The 18,868-nt window shown below is 44.9% G+C and overlaps 1 non-coding gene across 1 annotated transcript; it reads left to right on the top strand.

Annotated features, from left to right (window-relative positions):
- The first annotated feature begins 13,017 nt into the window (after positions 1-13,017).
- LOC112633844 lies at positions 13,018-13,122 on the top strand. Its single transcript, XR_003121612.1, has one exon. It is a non-coding gene; the product is annotated as a U6 spliceosomal RNA (small nuclear RNA).
- The last annotated feature ends 5,746 nt before the right edge of the window (positions 13,123-18,868 follow it).

Below are 18,868 nucleotides of genomic sequence, written 5' to 3'. Positions count from 1 at the left end.
GAGAAAGAGAAGGTGGAGCTGGGGCTGGGGAGGGAGGGGAGGTAGAGATGTCCTCAAAGAGTTAAAACCTTGCCTCACCAGACTGCGAATCCTCCTCGACTCTCCCCCACCCCCATCCCCCTCAATCCAGCCAAACAACAGCTTGACATTTTCCATCCTTCACGAGAAAGACAAAGACGGGAAGATATTCCCATGATCCCTTTCTGCATGCCTAACCGTGAGCTCAGGTGCCGTAGCGTTTGCCCTGCGCCGGCCCCATCAACATGAAGGGCGAACTCATCCTTTCTGCATCTTTTTCTCGCCACTGCTTGATTAATTGGCTGACTACTACGCCGGCGGAATACCTAATGCCTTTCCTTCCCCTATTCTTCCTTCACAGTTTTTTTTCCTCCTTTGCTCCATTTACATATACTTTATATTCCATAATTTTCACCCAAAAAGAAAAAAAAAAGAGCGGGCCCATCTCAGTAATTTGATGTAATGACGGCATGTCACCAAAAAGAGGAATTAGAAAAATCTGTAGGTATTTAATTTATTCTTGTTTTTTTTTTTTTTTTTCAAGTAGAGCTCTCTGAGAAAAGCATTAATATTCATGGGCAAGAGAAAAAAGTATACTCAATAGGAAAATTCCAGATTTTTTTAGGGGTGGGGAGGCAGCTAAATTCAATGCATTTTTAAGCACCATTATTTAACTAATAGTGCCTGAGTCCCTCTGGCCCTAGTTCCTCCCTTTCAATGAAAATAAGTGGGTTTTAGTTTGCCTTCAAGGGTTATGTGTGTTGGGCTCACACCCACGCTGTTGAAGCAGGAAAGCTGGGTTCTGTGTTTTCCTCCCCTCCTGGGAGGACTCAAATGAAGAAGAAAAACATAAATAAAGGCCTTTCAGAGTCCCAGGGCTGGAGTTTTGGTTCTCCTTCAGCCTCCCCTGTTGGCTGTCATAGTTTTCTGATGGCTCTACAGAGGCAACAATTTCCTTGAGGTTTCCAGCTAGACCACCCGCTTCCTGTTAACTTGGATTTGGGTTTTGTGCTATTAATTAACTACTTGGTTATCAAAGTTAAGTGTTGAGTTATACCATAATCATGATAGCTACCAATGAAGCAGGAAATAAAATAACGAAGCATTAGACAGATGCCATAAATGTGAGACCTGGGAATGGGAGCAGTCTTTCTCTCTCCAAGGAAGGTCTTTCCAAATGGTCCCAGGGTGTGTGGCTCTCCTAGTAACAGTGATGTTGGAGGCATCTGAGGAGTCGACTCAGTCTAGTAGGAAGATGAGTTCTCAGCCATGGGGACCTAAATGCCCGCTTTCATCTTAATCAGTGGGATCGAAAACATGTATGAGTTTATGGGTCCTGAGTCTAAATCATTTGCCGATTGTGATAATAAAAATTATTATTAGCATAATGATTACAATAAGCAATTCTATGTACTATTAATTTTTCTTTATTTTTAAATGGAGTTATAACTTACAGTAAGCTGCACGAATCTTATGTGCAGCGTAATGGATATTTTACCCATGTTTGTACTTTACGCAGATCAACATATAGAACATTTCGGACACCCTAGAAGGATTTCTTGTGCCACTCAAGTCAATGCACACCTCCTCAAAGATAGCCACTCTTCTGGCTTCTGGCACATAGATTCATTTTGCCGGTTCTTGAATTTTAAACAGATGAAATTATACAGCATATACTATTTTGTGTTGAGGCTTTTTCTTTTTTTTTTTTTTTTTTTTTTTTTTTTGAGACGGAGTCTCGCTCTGTCACCCAGGCTGGACTGCAGTGGCCGGATCTCAGCTCACTGCAAGCTCCGCCTCCCGGGTTCACGCCATTCTCCGGCCTCAGCCTCCCGAGTAGCTGGGACTACAGGCGCCCGCCACCTCGCCCGGCTAGTTTTTTGTATTTCTTAATAGAGACGGGGTTTCACCGTGTTAGCCAGGATGGTCTCGATCTCCTGACCTCGTGATCCGCCCGTCTCGGCCTCCCAAAGTGCTGGGATTACAGGCTTGAGCCACCGCGCCCGGCCGAGGCTTTTTCTTAAAAACAAAGTTTTGGGGACTGATCCATGTTGTTACGTGTCGTGGTAGCTCATTGTTATCATTGCTGTGCAATATTCCAATGCATAAACGCTTTAGAATTCAATTATCAATTTTCCTGTGGATGGCTATTTGGGCTGTTTCCAGTTTGGCCTGCTTTGAGTCAAGCGGGCATAAACACCCTCCTCTATGCCTTTGGGGTAATAGAAGCTCTCATTTCTCCTTGGAATATACCCAGGAATGGGATATCTGGTCACAGGGTAAATAGACCTGTAGCTTTAGCAGAAACTGCCAAACAGTTTTCAAAGTGGTTGCGCCAATTTACACTTCCACCAGCAGTGGTTGGGGTTTCAGTGGCTCCGTATCTTCACCAACTCTTGGGATCACTGTCATTTCTTTGACCTTTAGCTATTGTTATGGGTGTAGCAGGGGCAAGAAGGAACCTTGGCGGAAACCAAGCAAGGAGAAAACAAAGGTTGCTTACTCAGCAAGACACAGATAAGAGAATCAGAGACACACACACACAGAGAAAGAGGAAAACAGCCAGAAAGAACCAGAGAAATACAGGTGGAAATGCAGACAGTGGAAAACTTTGAGAGCAAGGTAAATGGATGGGGAAAGGAGCCCAGAAAAGAGAAAAAGAAGAGAGAAAAGAAAAATGGAAAAGTTGAAGCTGAAAGGGAAAGATGAAAAGTTGATAGAGGAGAGAAAAGCAGGCAAGAGAAAGGAGGAGAGAATGAACAACCCTGGGTGACCGGCCAGGGGAACAGGGCAAGTGCAGAAATTGGTCTCTTGGTATTTTATGAAACATAGCCTTTTCTTTCTTTCTTTCTTTCTTTTTTTTTTAAAGTGCTTCTTGATATTTTTATGTTTATGTGTTTTAACTTGGGCCCGACCTCATGGAAAATGCATGAGAAATAAGTGGTTTCTAGGAATGTTTTATACATGGCCGGGGAGTTGTAAGGATGCAGAGGTGGGCAGAAGAGAGGGAGGGGGTGTGGACGGCCCCCTCCTTGGGTCTCTCTGGCAGGGCTTGGCTGTGGTCTGTGAGCAGGTGCTCTCAAGGTTGTGTAGAAGGTAACCCAGGGTGGCAGATAACAGATGCACCTAGGATCTGCTCCAACCCTATGACTTTGGGCAATCCACATCCCCTGCTCTGAGCCTCGGTTTCCTCTTCTGCAATATGGGATGTTAACATTGCCCGTTTTGCAGAAGATGGGGGCACTTAATCTGTTTCAGGGCTGGGTGGGCACCACAGGGCTCTAGGAAATCTTAGGCAATCAGAGGTTTAAAGCAGAGCGTGAAATGCAAAAGACTGTCTCTGAAATCAACAGAGGACTCAAGAAAACTTCCTCATGCATCTACCTGGTAAAACCCTTTCCTAGTGTGAGGTTCTTGATGTGGGCCCCATCTATTCCCATGCTTTGCTGCCACCATCCAGGAGCCCTCTCCTTAAGGACTCTGTTTTTCCAACATGCAACATAACATTGCATCCCTTGTCATTGGACACACTGTTGCTGTCACTTGACATGCCTCCTTATCCAGTAAGACAGTGCTTCATAAAATCCCTGTGGAGGAGTAGAGACTAAAATCCATTTTACCAACCAGATGGGAAATTGTACACCCTCTCCCAAGGAAATCAATGCACATTCTCACCATCTTGTTTACAATGTCAGTGGTTTCCCTGGTCTCAATAATCCCATCTCTGAACCCTGATTTAGGAGTTTCTGCTTCAAGAACTTGCTGCTAAGGCCATTGCCTTCATGGAAGCTTCTATCTAGGTTTGCCCTAAAACACCATCAGCCCCTCTCCTGAGACTGGTCTCCCTGGGACTTGGGACTTTGCTTCATCATGTTTATGTGTCATCTGTTTATGTGTTATGTGTTATATGTTATGTGTCATGTTTATGTGTCATGTTTATGTGTCATCTGTTCATGTGTCTTTCTCCTCCACTAGCAGAGGAGGGTTTGTGCCTGTCTCGGCATCCCTGAAGCCCAACACAGGAACTGGCCCAGGGGAGGCCCTCAGGAAACGTCAAATGCATTTGTAGACATGTCTCTTTTGGCCTTCACAGTCAGAGTTCTGCAGTAGCTGCAAAGGCAGAGTGGGAGCCTTCTAGAGCTTTCCTTCATGAAGCTGGACTTTGTCTCTTTGCAAGGATGAAGGCATCCTCCAATGGAAGCGCGGATCTGAGTAGGGAAACTGAGGCCTCCAAAAAAACCTAACACACTCACTCCCAAGGAGCATGAAGCCTCCCAACATCATGAGCATACTTCATGCTAAAATTGGCAGAGGCAGCTGTCAGTAAGATGGGAGGAAGTAAACTTTAAGAAGTAAGGAGTGGGTTCCCACTCCTGCTCTGTCACTGTCTCCTGTGTGACCTTGGGCAGGTCACTTTTCCTCCATGGGCCTCAGTTTCCTCATCTGTATATTGGGGTGGAGTGAGAAAGGATTGGGGATCTTCAAGGTTCCCCCCAACTCTAAGAGTCTATGAGCTCTGAAGATGCTCTTCAAGAAGGCTGTGATTTATATCACAGATGTACAGGAGAGAAACAATTGCAGAGGAGTCAATTTTTCTCTTGTAAATGGGATCTTTTTTAGAGGACTCCAGGGAGAAAGAAAGAGACAAACATTTCTAGAAGGCCTACGATGAGGCAGAAGACACCGTGTAAACCTGGTCTTGTTTAGCTCCTTACACTAAAGTTTATTTACCTTGCAAATGTATTATATGACTAAAATTTTAAAATAAAACAATAATTGGTTGATGTTTTGTCTCAAAAAAAGAAACCACATGATCCTGAGGAAAATGTGGAAATACAAAAAATAAGAAGCAAATAGACAAATAATCCATTCATTCAACAGGAATTTATTGAATACCCACTATGTGTCAATTATGATACAAAGCAACTGGTTTTTACACAGCTTTATATATATGTGTATGTGTATACGTGTGTATATACACGCATGTGTATGTGTATATATGTGTATATACACGCATGTGTATGTGTATATATGTGTACACACATACACATATATCCACACGTATATATACATGTACACACATATATATGATTATAAGCATAGAGTCTACAATATTTAAATTCTGCAATATAATTTACATTTCAATTATATTCATTTTGGTGTTGTAATATAGTAGTTCTTAATAAGTCTACCAGTTACAAGTCAGCTTTCTTTTTCCTGATTATAAAAATAACACACAAGTTTACTGAAAAATATGTGGACATTACAAGCACATAAAAAGAAAGGAATAAAGATTACTTATAATCTACCACCCATACTTCTTTTTACTTATACATTTAGACTCTCAAAGTACATGGATATCACCTCCTTCCTTCCCCCAGGGGACCCCCTATTGCCCATTCATCAGCCCCCACCAAAGTTACACACACTATAATGTTGCACACTACCCAAAATGAGTGATTCTGTCTATTTAAATCACTGCTTTCTATTCAGCACCTTGAACAGTGCCTGATGCACAGTAGACGTTCCACACCTCACAAATGCTCTTTATAACAGAAGCAATGACTGACAAGGGGGTCATACAGAACACAAGGTTTTATAATACGCTTTTAATGGAAGTATCACCATGCCACAAGTAGTTTCAATACTTGATCTTAGCCAAAAGGCTGAGGAGCAATTGTAAGTAGTTTCTGGTATTGTGAAATATTCTGCTGTAATACAATGGATGCTGCCTTCCTCATATCCTGTCATACAGATAAATCATAATTACTTTCCCAAGTCTCATCTTGTGGCCATCTAAATAATGCATTCAGAAAGGTCCTGGTAGCTATTCTCTGCACAATTTCATGATCATTTTCTTGGAATAAGTTTCCAGATGTGAAACTGGCAGGTCAAAAAGCAGGCACATGCAATGGAACATTACTCAGTCGTGAAAAGGAGTGAAGAACTGATGCATGTTACAATATGGATGTACCTGGAAGACACCACGTTAAGTGAAATAAGCGAGACATAAAAGATCACATGATCCATCATTTATTTGATATATCCAGAAGAGGTGAATCCAATCCACAAAGACGGAAAGTGGATTAGTGGTTGCCAGTGGCTGTGGGGAGGGGTAGTGGGGAGTGACTGGTTAAGGGGTATAGGATTTTCTTTTAGGGTGATGAGAATGCTTTGGAATTAGGTAGAGGTGATGGCAGTATGACATCATAAATGTACAGAAAGCCGTTGAAACTGTTCACCTTAAAACGGTTAATTTTATGTTATGTGAATTTCACCTTAATTAAAAAAATAAACAGGCATGACCTCAAGGCCAACTTGTTGTGCCCATTTGTGTATCCATTGTTAATGCAGTTGAGTGCCTGTTTCCTCAAAAAATCAGATTCTATAAACGTGGCCAGCGTTGTAAGCAAAATACTTTGATTATTAGGGATACCAGTTTTACTTTTCCCATGGGCTAGTAGATATTTATATCCCACGGACATGTTCACATTTGCTAATCATACTGGGGTGCTGGTCTTACCGATTTCCAAGAATGCATTTCTCCATTGATGATAACCCTTGCCATGTACAGCTCAATCTTCATCACCTATTTATTTTTGCCATTTAATTTTAACATAATCTTAACTTTTTCATTTGTAACTATCCTACAACCAGCGACTACCACACCATCCTGTTGACTACCTGCTAAACATTGAGCTCCTACACCGATTTTCCTCCTCCTCATAGAGTCCAAGTCCACCATCAGTTTCCCGGAGCCAGCCCTGCCTCCAATCTCAGAGAGGAGGCCCTGACTGACCAATCCAATTACAGCCACTTTATTCATCTTGTGAAGGTTCGTTAAGACCTGGACATATGGCACGATCACAGGTCATGAAATATAAAGGAAAATTTGCTGGGGGCCCCTGGGAAACTTTGTTTGGCTTTTACAAAGAGGCATTCATGAGGCAATGTCCCCATGCTTTCTCTAAATATGGCTGGATCTGGATGTGATGCTGGAATCTCTGCAGCCATTTTGTGTCCATGAGGACAGTGAGCCCAGGCAAAAAAGCTAACATGTAGACCTCTGCAGGCACCTTCTCACTGCACTCTCAGTCTGGGCTTCTCATAAGGTAAGATAGTGGATGTCCTGACTCCTTCGGGCAGCCGAGTTAAGATGCCTGTTACTTGCAGCTGAGAGTATCCTAAACCAGCAACCCCATCCAGGGCAGTTGTTTCACTTTTTTTGTTTCTTAAATTTACAAACCAACTGCTTCAATAAGCACCTTCTTAAGTAAAACTTTTTCCATAGTTTGATGCACATCCTCAGATTGATTCCTAGAAGTGGAATTAAAAGATGACATGATATTAATTTTTTTTTTTTTTGAGACAGAGCCTTGCTCTGTCGCCCAGGCTGGAGTGCAGTGGCATGATCTTGGCTCACTGAGAGCTCCACCTCCCAGGTTCACGCCATTCTCCTGCCTCAGCCTCCCAAGTAGCTGGGACTACAGGTGCCCGCTGCGATGCCTGGCTAATATTTTTGTACTTTTAGTAGAGACGGGGTTTCACCGTGTTAGCCAGGATGGTCTCAATCTCATGACCTTGTGATCCACCTGTCTCGGCCTCCCAAAGTGCTGGGATTACAGGCCTGAGCCACCGTGCCTGAAGTTGCTTGACTCATATTTTTATTTGCTTTCCAGTTGAAGGCTCTACATAATTAGTCTGTAAAGCTAGAAAATAAGGGGGTAGGGGCTAGACTCCAGGTCTTCTGATATCACATCCAAAGCTAGATATGAAAAGGGGGCTGATCTTTACTTCCTTTAAATCTGAAATAATGGGTAATGGGTTCAGTTTGCCTGAATAAAAAATCCCCTGGATAGCCAAACCATGTTGCCATATCCATTTCTGTGCTTTACACTTTATTATGTAGGGTTTCAGAATGTATCTCTAAGTGTGATTGGATCTGGGAGTGATGCTGGGGCTTCCGCAGCCATTTTATGTCCATGAGGAGAGTCAACCCCTGAAATAACTGTCCCTGAATAGTGTCGGTGGTTCAGGATGCTCTCAGCAGCAGGTAAAAGGCACCTTAACTCGGCTGCCTGAAGCGTTCAGGACAGCTTTTTTTTGTTTTGTTTTGTTTTGTTTTTTAGATGAAATTTTACTCTGTCACCCAGGTTGCAGTGCAATGACACAATCTTGGCTCATTGCAACCTTCACCTTCTGGGTTCAAGTGATTCTCCTGTCTCAGACTCCTGAGTGGCTGGGATTGCAGGTGTGCACCACCACACCTGGCTAATAGTTTGTATTTTTAGTAGAGATGGGGCTTCACCATGTCAGCCAGGCTGGTCTCGAACTCCTTGCCTCAAGTGACCCACCTGCCTTGGCCTCCCAAAGTGCTGGCATTATAGGCATGAGCCACTACACCCAGCCAGACAGCTATTATGCTACCTCGTGGGAAGCCCATGTAGGATTGGGTTGTAATTTGAGGTGGGGTGGATCATGAGCCCCCATAATGACCTGATGAAACGTGTGAACCTTCCCCCAGAAACTGGCATGCTCACCTGTGTTGGTTTTCTAGGGCTGCCATGACAAAGTGCTGCAGACCAGGGGGCTGAGAAAAAGGGAAATTTACTTGTTTACAGGTTTGGAGGCCAGAAGTTATAGATCAAGGTATGGACAGGGCGGGCTCCTTCTGAAGGCTGTGAGACAGTATCTGTTCCAAGCCTCTCTCTTAGCTGCCTGTGATCCCAGGGGTCCTTGTCCGGTAGATGGCTGTTTTCTCCCTGTATCTTTTCATCATCTTCGTTCTATGTATGTTCGTGTCCAAATTCCCCCTTTTGATAAGGATATAGCCATATTAAATTAGGTCCTACCCCATGACCTTATCTTAGTTTGTTCGTCGGCAAATATCCTATTTCCAAATAAGGTCTCATTCCCAAGTTTGGGAGATTAGGATTTTAACATCATTTTCTGGACACAATTCAACAGGTAACAGCATCCAAATACATAAGCTTGCACCTAGAATGTCAGGGGTCATGAACGTGTTATGGTTTATCTAGGATTCTGTTTTATTCTGAACTATTCATTTTTGAGTGGGGAGGGAAGCACGTGTTCTCACAGCACCCATGAGAACATGCAAGGACTGGAACCAGGACTCCTGGGCTTTCATGGAGCATCTCACCCGGATTCCAGGCTTTGCTGAGTCCAGTTCTCTGGCACTCACAGAAGCCGAGCCTTTGAATTAGACGAGCTGAAAAAGGACTGGCGGCCCAACTTCAAGGGAGGCAGAGAGAAGCTGGCAGGAACTGGGGGTCCCTGCCAGGGGACACTCCTTCCTTGGCACGTGAAGGGAGCTAGAGCGCTGGGAGTCAGGGGCAGGAAGGTGTCAGGTCTTGGGGAGGCCAGAGCTTGTGCAAATCAATGCAGATCCTAGGAGGTGTGGGAGAGGAAGCTCGCTCTTACAGTAAACTCCTCAGGACAACAGCGGGGTGGATTCCGGCTTCAGTTCCCATTGACCAAGACTCCTGGGCATTTAAGGGAGCAGCCAGGAGGGGGCGAGGAACCCTCCCCTCTGCTGCCTGTGCCAGCTGCCCGTCTATAGGAAGCCAACATGTCAGCCCTCCTGCCCACCAACGCCAGCCCAGAGGTGCCAAGACACCAAGTGCAGCGGAGCCAGCTGGCAGCGTAACGGAGAGCCAACGGCCCGGCCGGCCGGCCCATCTGCTCCTCACTGCCAGCTGCATGCCTGTGGGAGGCGGGCTGGCAGCCCATCCGAGTGGCCGAGGTGCCAGCCACCGGGTGCTCCGGGCCAGCTGGCAGGCTGGCAAGACTGGCCAGCATACCCATCTGCCCGCCGGCGCCAGATGAACGTGCCGGGGAACTGTGCCCGGGGACCTCAGGGTGCCAGCCTGCCTCAAGTTCCAAGGCATCGGACACCCTGGTTCTCCTCTTCTCTCTCAACCCTCGAGAGCCCTGAGATGTTACTAACAAAGACCCAGACAAGGCATGGGGAATCACAGAGGGGGGACAGGAAGTAACCCTTCCTGTCTGCAGGACTCCAGAAGGGTGAATTTGCAGGACATCAGGAGCACAGCCCATCAGTGATTAAGAACACGGACTCTGGGGCCAGATTGCCTGGGTCCAAATTGCAACTCTGACACTAATTAGCTGCGTGACTTAGGGCGGGCCTCTTAATTGCTTGTAGCCTCAGTTTTCTCAAATGTAAAATGGGAAAGTAGCAGTACCCACTTTATTGGGCTAAATGAGGAAGAAATAGAAGGTGGTCAACACTTAACACATGATGTTTATTAGCATCAATCACATTCTCAGAATCAGATTCAAGGAGTGTTTTAAACTCAGGGGTGCCTCAGATATCATCTGGTCCAATTTCATCATTTTAAAGTGGGGCCCAGAGAAGAGAAGGGCCATACTTAAAGTCACAATCACGTAAGAGTCATTTGGGGTACAGAGGCTAGATTCCAGGTCTCCTGTCACTCTCCCTAGTCTGTTGCCATGAAATGCTCCCCTGAAATAGAAGAGATGATGGAAAAGTAGGGAGGAGCCTTCCCATCCTGCCCCAGCGCACCTAAATGCCTCAGGTGCACAGCTGCCGCACTCCCTGGTTAGCCCTCAGAATGCACTGCCTAATATGTGAGTGTGGGTGTCTCTGAGTGTTGACATCTATTCTCGTGTATCTATTGTGTGAGCATAAATGTTTGGTACTGCCAAATAGATCCAAATCTCAAGTGCCAAGACCATGTTTTATTCTGGAACATCACCCCCACCCACAAGTCACCCCTCTCGAATCCTCAGATATCATATCCAGACAGCCTCTGACATCCCTGAGCCCCTGTGCTTAGCACAATACCTGGACTGTAGACGGAGCCTTGGTTCAGCTGGTGCAGCTCCTTTAATTTGATGAATCAGGACTTTTACTGTCCACCCAACAACCAATAAGAGCAAGGATCCTACTGTTTTAAATCCTTTATGCTAATCAGCAGCCCTTGGATCTCACTTAGAGCCTAGCTATTCTTGGTTTGCACACAGTACTAACAAAGGTGATTAGGTGATCTTCCTGTTTACAAATTGAATTCAACAAATAAAAAGGGAGAAGGAAAAGCTGCAGGTAATAAAGGCCAATAAAGTTGACTGGTGGTGTCTTCACGGGCATCAGAAATAGGTAGGATTATTTGAGAACAGCCTCACTAACGGCAAAAACTGTGCAGTCTAGGGCCATTTTGTGAAGGGGCAGAGGGGGAGACCCCTTGGCATTGTACAGAGCCTTTCATTTCTCACTGGAAAATAAATGATGCTCATAATGATAGATCTGAGATTTAGTTCAAGGGGCCCTGTCCAAACTATCAAAGAGCATAGTGCATTTTACAGAGATTTTCATCCCAAACATAATTTTTAAGATGATAATTAGAGGCGATCTTCCATCAACCAGAAAGCTTGGCTTTCTCAAGTGACTAAGTCAGGGAAGGTTATATGCTGCAGGATCCACTGCTCTTTGTGTGGATGGAGATGACAATTAGAGAATTTAAGGGAAGCAAAGGGAAAGTGGAAGGTGGAGAGGGGGATCCATCAGGATGGCTTTGCATTCTGGACATGAATGTGAACTCTCCTTAGCTACATATGTATAGAATGGGCAGCTTTCAAAACTATTTCGCACCCATTATACATCACCTTATTTATTGGGATTCCTGTCGACCCAAGAGGAAACACATGCACATATGTGTATGCACACACACAGAGATGTGCACACATACATGAGGACACACATCCAGGCACATGTACATGCAGACACTGACACACAGAGTAAGTCCCACCCTAAAATACCCAAGAAGCAATCAATGCAAAAAATCACTTTGCAGAAAAGGACATGTATGTGCACGATGCACACACTCAAGCATGCATATACAAATACACACACAGGCATGCATAGAGATACACACAGGCTCACACACATCCACACACAATTACACACAAAGATGCATGTGTGCATGCACATAAACACACAGCCATGCACACATGTTGCCATCCTTTATTACTGCCTCAGAACAGTGAGCCTGAAAGATTTTTTTCACTGTCTCAGATTGGTGAAACTCCACATAATTTTGGGATCTTGACTTTTTTTTTTGTTTTGAGACAGAGTTTTGCACTTGTTCCCCAGGCTGGAGTGCAATGGCACAATCTCGGCTCACTGCAACCTCTGTCTCCTGGGTTCAAGCAATTCTCCCCGCCTCAGCCTCCTGAGTATTGCAGGCGCCTGCCACCACACCTGGCTAATTTTTTGTATTTTTAGTAGAGGCGGGGTTTCACCATGCTGGCCAGACTGGTCTTGAACTCCTGAACTCAGGTGATCTGCCCACCTTGGCCTCCCAAAGTGCTAGGATTACAGGCGTGAGCCACTGCTCCTGACCTGGGATCATGACTTTTAGGAGGGGATGATGACACTGTAACTGCCACCATCCGAGGCAGGCCTCGTATGTTCAAGATCTTGTGCCTGTCATTTGACACTCCACTTACCACCCTCTATATCTTTTTCTTCCTCCCCTTCCTTCTTTTCTTTCTCTACCTTTTTGTTTTTCCCTCTTTCATGAGCAGTTCCATGACCACTTTCTCATTGTAAAACATCAACATTATACTGACAAAACAAACCTTCCTCCTGTATATTTTCTGCCTTCGTAACCACTCAATTTCTGAGCAATAATGGCTGTGATCAATTTCAAGTGGAACCTGCATCCCCCAATTTGACGTGCAGTTCCATAATACATACAGAAAAGTCCTGAATGTCCACAAACAGGATAAAGGTTAAGCACACTCTGAAATGCCGTACGATAGCTGAAAATAACCAAAGCAAATTTTCGGAATAATATCAGTCAGCATCTACCAAACCCTAAATAGGAGTTAGCACTCTCCCTGCATTCCATCATTTAATCCTTTCAGGTACACCTGCACACGATTAATATTCCCATTTGACAGATGTGAACACTCAGGAAAGGTGGGATTAGGAGGTTAGGACATTTGTCGTGCTCATACACTATAACTGGAATGACACAGAGAAGATTAGCATAGTCCCTGTGCAAAGATGACATGCAAATTTGTGAAGGATGTTAGGACGTCCAGCCAGCATGTTGCAGACCTGAGATTTAAACCACATGATCTGTCTCTAAAGCCTGCATTCTTCTTCTTCTTCCTTTTTTTGAGGCGGAGTCTTGCTCTGTCGTCCAGGCTGGAGTGCAGTGGCGCAATCTCAGCTCACTGCAACCTCTGCCTCCTGTGTTCAAGCAGTTCTCCTGCCTCAGCCTCCTGAGTAGCTGGGATTATAGGCATCCGCCACCATGCCCAGTTAATTTTTGTATCATTAGTAGAGACGGGGTTTCACTTCGTTGGCCAGGTTGGTCTTGAACTCCTGATCTCTGGATCTGTCCACCTTGGCCTCCCAAAGTGCTGGGATTACAGGTGTGAGCCACTGCACCCGACCTTAAAGCCTGCATTCTTAAGACCCATTCTAAGATAACCAAGAAGCAATAAGTGAAAAAAAATCCATTTGCAGAAGACGGTGCACAATATGATCCCATTTATATAAAAACTGAACACATATGTATGGGTGCATACCGGAATGTATGGCTTTCCATAACTCCAGCAATATCCCAGTACACTTTTAACAAATGACTGGCACAGCAGAGGTGAACGGACTTTTATGGCTGCGGAGCTGGGTTCAAGTTCACCTCTGTCCGATGACACAGCTTGTGCTGTATTCACAACACTTTTCTTCCTATGATAACAGAGTGAACTTTGCGTGGGGGTGGGTGAATTGGAAGAGGATTGTTTTTAAAGAGTTTGCCGCCAAAAGCATCTTTTGGGGAGAACACCTGTCTCTCACTGTTTCATGCCTCTAGAAGGGAATGGGTAGCCCCATGAGGTCAGAGAAGAAAGAACTCTGGGCTGTATAAAGTATAAGACCATCACAGAGGGAGGACCCCTCCAGCACTGACGATTGAAAGATGCCTCCAGTGCCTCCATTATAGGGCGACATATTGACTGATCTCTTGGTTTGGTAGTGCAAAGTCTCTTAAAAAATCTTAGCAAGTTTCAAATGCACTATGGGGCTGAGGAAAGTACTTCAGCTGGGGCCCAGAAGACCTGGGTTGCAATCCTATCTCTGCCTCTTGCTTACTCTCTGTCCTTTCTCTACTCTGTTTTCCAGCTCTGCTCACTGGGGCAGGGGTTTGGACTTGGAGAGGGGACTTGGGGAGCCAGTGGAAAGAACACCAGGTTTAGCCTTCCAAACTCAGTCTCGTGTCTTACAAAATTCACAACGCGAAGCAATGCACATGATATTCTGGAGCATCACTTTCCTCAACCATGAAGTAGAAATGAATATCTGATGCATATCTGTCTCATGGGCGGTTACTATTTATGAGTTCTTGGTGGTGTTCTAGGCAGAGGCAATTACAAGTGCAAAGGCCCCGTGGCACCATGCTTGACGCTCTATGACTGCCATCTCGGAAAGGAAGGCACCAACTGTGGGCCACCTTGCGTTGATCACTCCACCTCTACTCATGACGATCAAGAGGACCAGAGTGGTCAAGTAACTGGCTCGAGGTTGCAGAGCTCTCTGATGACAAAGCAAGAACTGGAACCAGACAGGACTAGAGTGAGACAATTGTTGGGCACAAAACTTAAGGGGCACCAAAAAGTTCAGTAGTCAAGATAGATAACACTAATAAAACATTATTTAAAAAATGAAAGTTAGTGCAAATAAATCCCTGATGAGCAGAAGATCAACATTTTAAACCATTACAGGATGAGTAGACTGATCTCTCCATTTGCCTCAGCCTCCAAAATGGTTCTTCATAAAGCTTTATTTAGAATTTTTAGACTTTGTTCATTGTGGATGTTTTCATTAAATTTGATTTTTAAAAATACCACTTTAAAATATTTATTTTGGTTACTGAGTTTTCTGGTGCCCCTTTAGTTTCCTGCCACCCATCTTACCCTGGTCTGGGCCCTACAGATCTGCCAACCAGGATGTCTTGTTCCTTCCCTGCATCTCCTCTCTCATTCATTCATTCACTTACTTATTTGGTCATTCAGCAAGTATTTTGGGAAGTCAATGATTCCAGCAACTGCGAAAATGTCAGTGTATTATTCTATTTTCACACTGCTAATAAAGACATACCCAAGACGGTGTAATTTTTAAAGGAGAGATTTAATTGACTCACTGTTCCACATGTCTGGGGAGACCTCACAATCACAGTGGAAGACAAAGGGGGAGCACAGTCACGTCTTACATGTCAGCAGGCAAGAGAAGTTGTGCAGGGGAACTCCCGTTTGTAAAACCATCAAATCTGGTGAGACATAGTCACTACCACGAGAACAGTATGGGGGGAACCACCCCCACAATTCAGTTATCTCCACCTGGCCCTGCCCTTGACATGTGGAGATTATTACAATTCAAGGTGAGATTTGGGTAGAGACACAGCCAAACCATATCAGTCAGTGAACAAGACAGTCATTGTATCTTCTGTCCTGAAACTCACAGTCTAGCTGGGGAGACAGATACGATTCAAATAATCACATAAACCAATGTAAAACTAGAAATGTGGAACTAGAACAAAGGGACAGTTATGGGGGCATTGCCCAAGAAAGGCAGTCAGGGAAGGCTTTCCTGAGGAGGTGGTGCTTGAGTGAGAAGGAATTAACCAGCTGGGTGTGGATTGAAGATCTGTGGCTAAGAATGATCTAGGCAGAGGAAACAGCAGATGCAAGGGTCCTGTGGCGGGATCAAGATCGTGGAGAATTCTAGAAACACAAAAGAAACCAGTGCAGTTGGCATGCTGAGTGCCAGGAAGAGTAGGGGGCAAGACAGGGATGGAGAAGTGGGCCTGCAGACACAGTGGGGAAAGATTTGATCTCTGGTCCAAGGACAATAGGGAGCCACGGGAGGGTTTCGAGCTGAGGAGTGATGTGATCTGGTTTGCTCTTTAGATCAATGCCCCAGGCTGCTGGGTAGAAGGTAGGTTGGCATTGTGGATAGATCCCAGACTCCCTAGTTTTCTAGTCCAGCTTCCCCCTTGCTTGTGGTGTGACCGTGGGCAAGTTACACAGCACTTGCTTTCTCTGTGAAGCCCTTGCTTTTCAGTTCACTCATCTGTAAAATGGGCTACCAGCCTCTTAAAGTTGTTGAGAAGATTAAATGAGATATGCATTGTCTCCTAGAATAAGGCTGGCATAGAGTTAGCATTCTATAAATGTTATCGTGATTATTATTACAGATGATAGATTTGGGGACAAAAAGAGAAGACGGTGAGAGATCAGCTCCTGCCCTGAGCCCCAGGGGTGGCTCAGTCCATCTTCTCTGCCTGAAGTTCACGGCTCCTGTCATTAGAAAGTGGCTATTCTTTTGGCTGTGTGCTCTCTGGAGGAGAGGGCACGGTGGAGGCTGCAGGAAGGCTGTGAAGGTCTTAGAAGAAATTATAGCCTGCATAAAAATATTCACTCCAGTGGAGGGCCTTAAACCATTCCCTTGGGCATTGAACAGTGACTGAGAGTACATTACTGTGCACTTAAGGCGACTGCAGCCACCCAAGGTCAGAGAGAACGGAAGGGAAGCACTTAAGCATGGAAGTGCCCCTAAATAGGAGCATCTTTCCCGGAGCTGTCCCTCTCCTCCATCTGCCAATGTCTCATCAGTCCCCTCCTTATCAACAACCCCAAGAAAAAGAACAGGCACTGAGATTCCTTAGGCAGGTAAGGGAAGGAGAGAGGAAAGAGGATGGGCCCGGGGTTGGCAACAAGAAAGTGTCCCAATTTTAGGGTGCGGTGGCTCATGCCTATAATCCCAGCACTTTGGGGGTCTGAGACGGGTGGATCACAAGAGGCTGAGAGTTTGAGACCAGCCTGGCCAACATGGCAAAACTGCATCTCTGCTAAAAATACAGAAATTAATGGGGCATGGTGGTGCATGTTTGTAATCCCAGCTGCTAGAGAGGCTGAGGCAGGAGAATCGCTTGAACCCGGGAGGTGGAGGTTGCAGTGTGCTGACATTGCACCACTGAATTCCAGCCTAAGTGACAGAGTAAAACTCCATCTCAAAAACAAACAAACAGACAAACAAACAAAAAAAGAGTATCCCAGGCTTAGCCATGATCTAGGAAGAGTTACTTAAAACTTCAGATCTCAGAAGCATCGTCTGTAAAATGGGAGCCAGGCCAACTGCTTAGTTCTAATTTCAGCTAAGACTGAATGAAGAATCCCAGCCTGGAATGCCACATAGAAAGGGCTCAAAAAGGATCCTTTGTCCTTCTTGTTGCCTTTTGTCTTTCTTCCCAAGACCTTTTTTTTGTCTCCTGAACTCTAGGTGACTTTACTTCTTGGCAAGTTTCATAACCTGTGCAAGCCTCAGTCTGCTCATCTTAAAAGTGGGTATAGTAACCGTAAGGACTTACTGGTGGATTGTGAGGATTAATGAATCATTTTGAGCTGCTGCATGCTGACGGCAGGGAGACTGCCTCTCACCTGTCTTGATAGGTTTTGTCTTTTCACAGTATGAAGGCAGTGGTGGGTAGATGCTGTCTTCACCCACTTACTCCTGCGCAGTATTTTCTGCTCACAATCTCAGCAGTGTGGAATCATAGGTAATCCTGGATCTTAGCAGGTCCATGAATCAGTCCTCTGCAGTCATGCACACAAGCTCATCGTGTCCTTAGACAGGGGAGAGAAGCAGGTCCTTGGCATCCCAAAGAGCAAAGGAGCATGGCATCACAGGGAAAGGTGCTCTGGGCCAGGACTCAGAATCCTGATATGGGCTCTCACTGGCCTGGGGTCAGACTCTTTAGCTAGTTGTTCTGGCCTCGTTTTGAGAAACAATGGGTTAAACAAGGGGAAAGAACGGGGTGTGCTTCATAGGGTTATTGTGAGAGGTAAGCAGGATAATGCATCTGAAATGCTTAGCACATAGTAGGAGCACCAACTCTATTAGCTTGCTTTCCTCTTTCCTTGGGGCAGAGCTACATTTTGTGCAATATGCACCACACTTCTATTTGCTCTTTGACCAGTATAAAAATTTAAAAAACTATATATATATGTATATATTCACAAACAGATACAGATATATTCATCAAGAGAGACTAAATAAGAAAGAAAACTATGCTCACCAGCTGGTAGAAAGAGCCATCACTACCAAGGAATACTTTTTGGTGTATGTGGGGACAAAAACAAGCATTCTGTGGTTTAATAGGTTAGGTAAGCCTTGCACTGATAAAAGTAAATGGGTGTACGTCCTGGCTAACATGGTGAAACGCCGTCTCCACTAAAAATACAAAAAAAGAATTAGCCGGGCATGGTGGTGGCAGGCATCTGTAGTCCCAGCTACTCGGGAGGCTGAGGCAGGAGAATGGAGTTAACCCGGGAGGCGGAGCTTGCAGTGAGCCGAGATTGCCCAACTGAACTCCAGCCTGGGCGACACAGAGCGAGACTCGTCTCAAAAAAAAAAAAAAAAAAAAAAAAGTAAATGGGTGTCTTTCCCATAAGGTAGATTAGACCCTTAACATGAGATATGCATTGCAAAGCAACAAGAAGAACTTAGATATTCAGTGTTTTCTTCTTCTTTTTATTTCTTCCCCAACATATGTGGCGGTGAACGCTCTGTAAGTGGCTCTGGACTAAGCCTCTAGGGCACACTACTGGGGGTGGGGCAGGGAATTAAAAACTGCAGTAGCCAATCTCTAAGAGCTCCTCTAACTCGTGAAAGTAGATGCCTCTATTTTAGCTGTTTCATTTGCCTTTTTTTTTCAATAACTCCTCTACATAACTCTTCTTCATTCTTGTATGTGCTTGTCTTGATGCGGTCCACAATCATGGT

The sequence above is a fragment of the Theropithecus gelada genome, chromosome 10, assembly GCF_003255815.1.
Source record: "Theropithecus gelada isolate Dixy chromosome 10, Tgel_1.0, whole genome shotgun sequence".
Taxonomy (NCBI): Eukaryota; Metazoa; Chordata; class Mammalia; order Primates; family Cercopithecidae; genus Theropithecus; species Theropithecus gelada.
The sequence above is the reverse complement of the archived record's forward strand: the minus strand, read 5'-3'. Positions and strand labels throughout refer to the sequence as shown.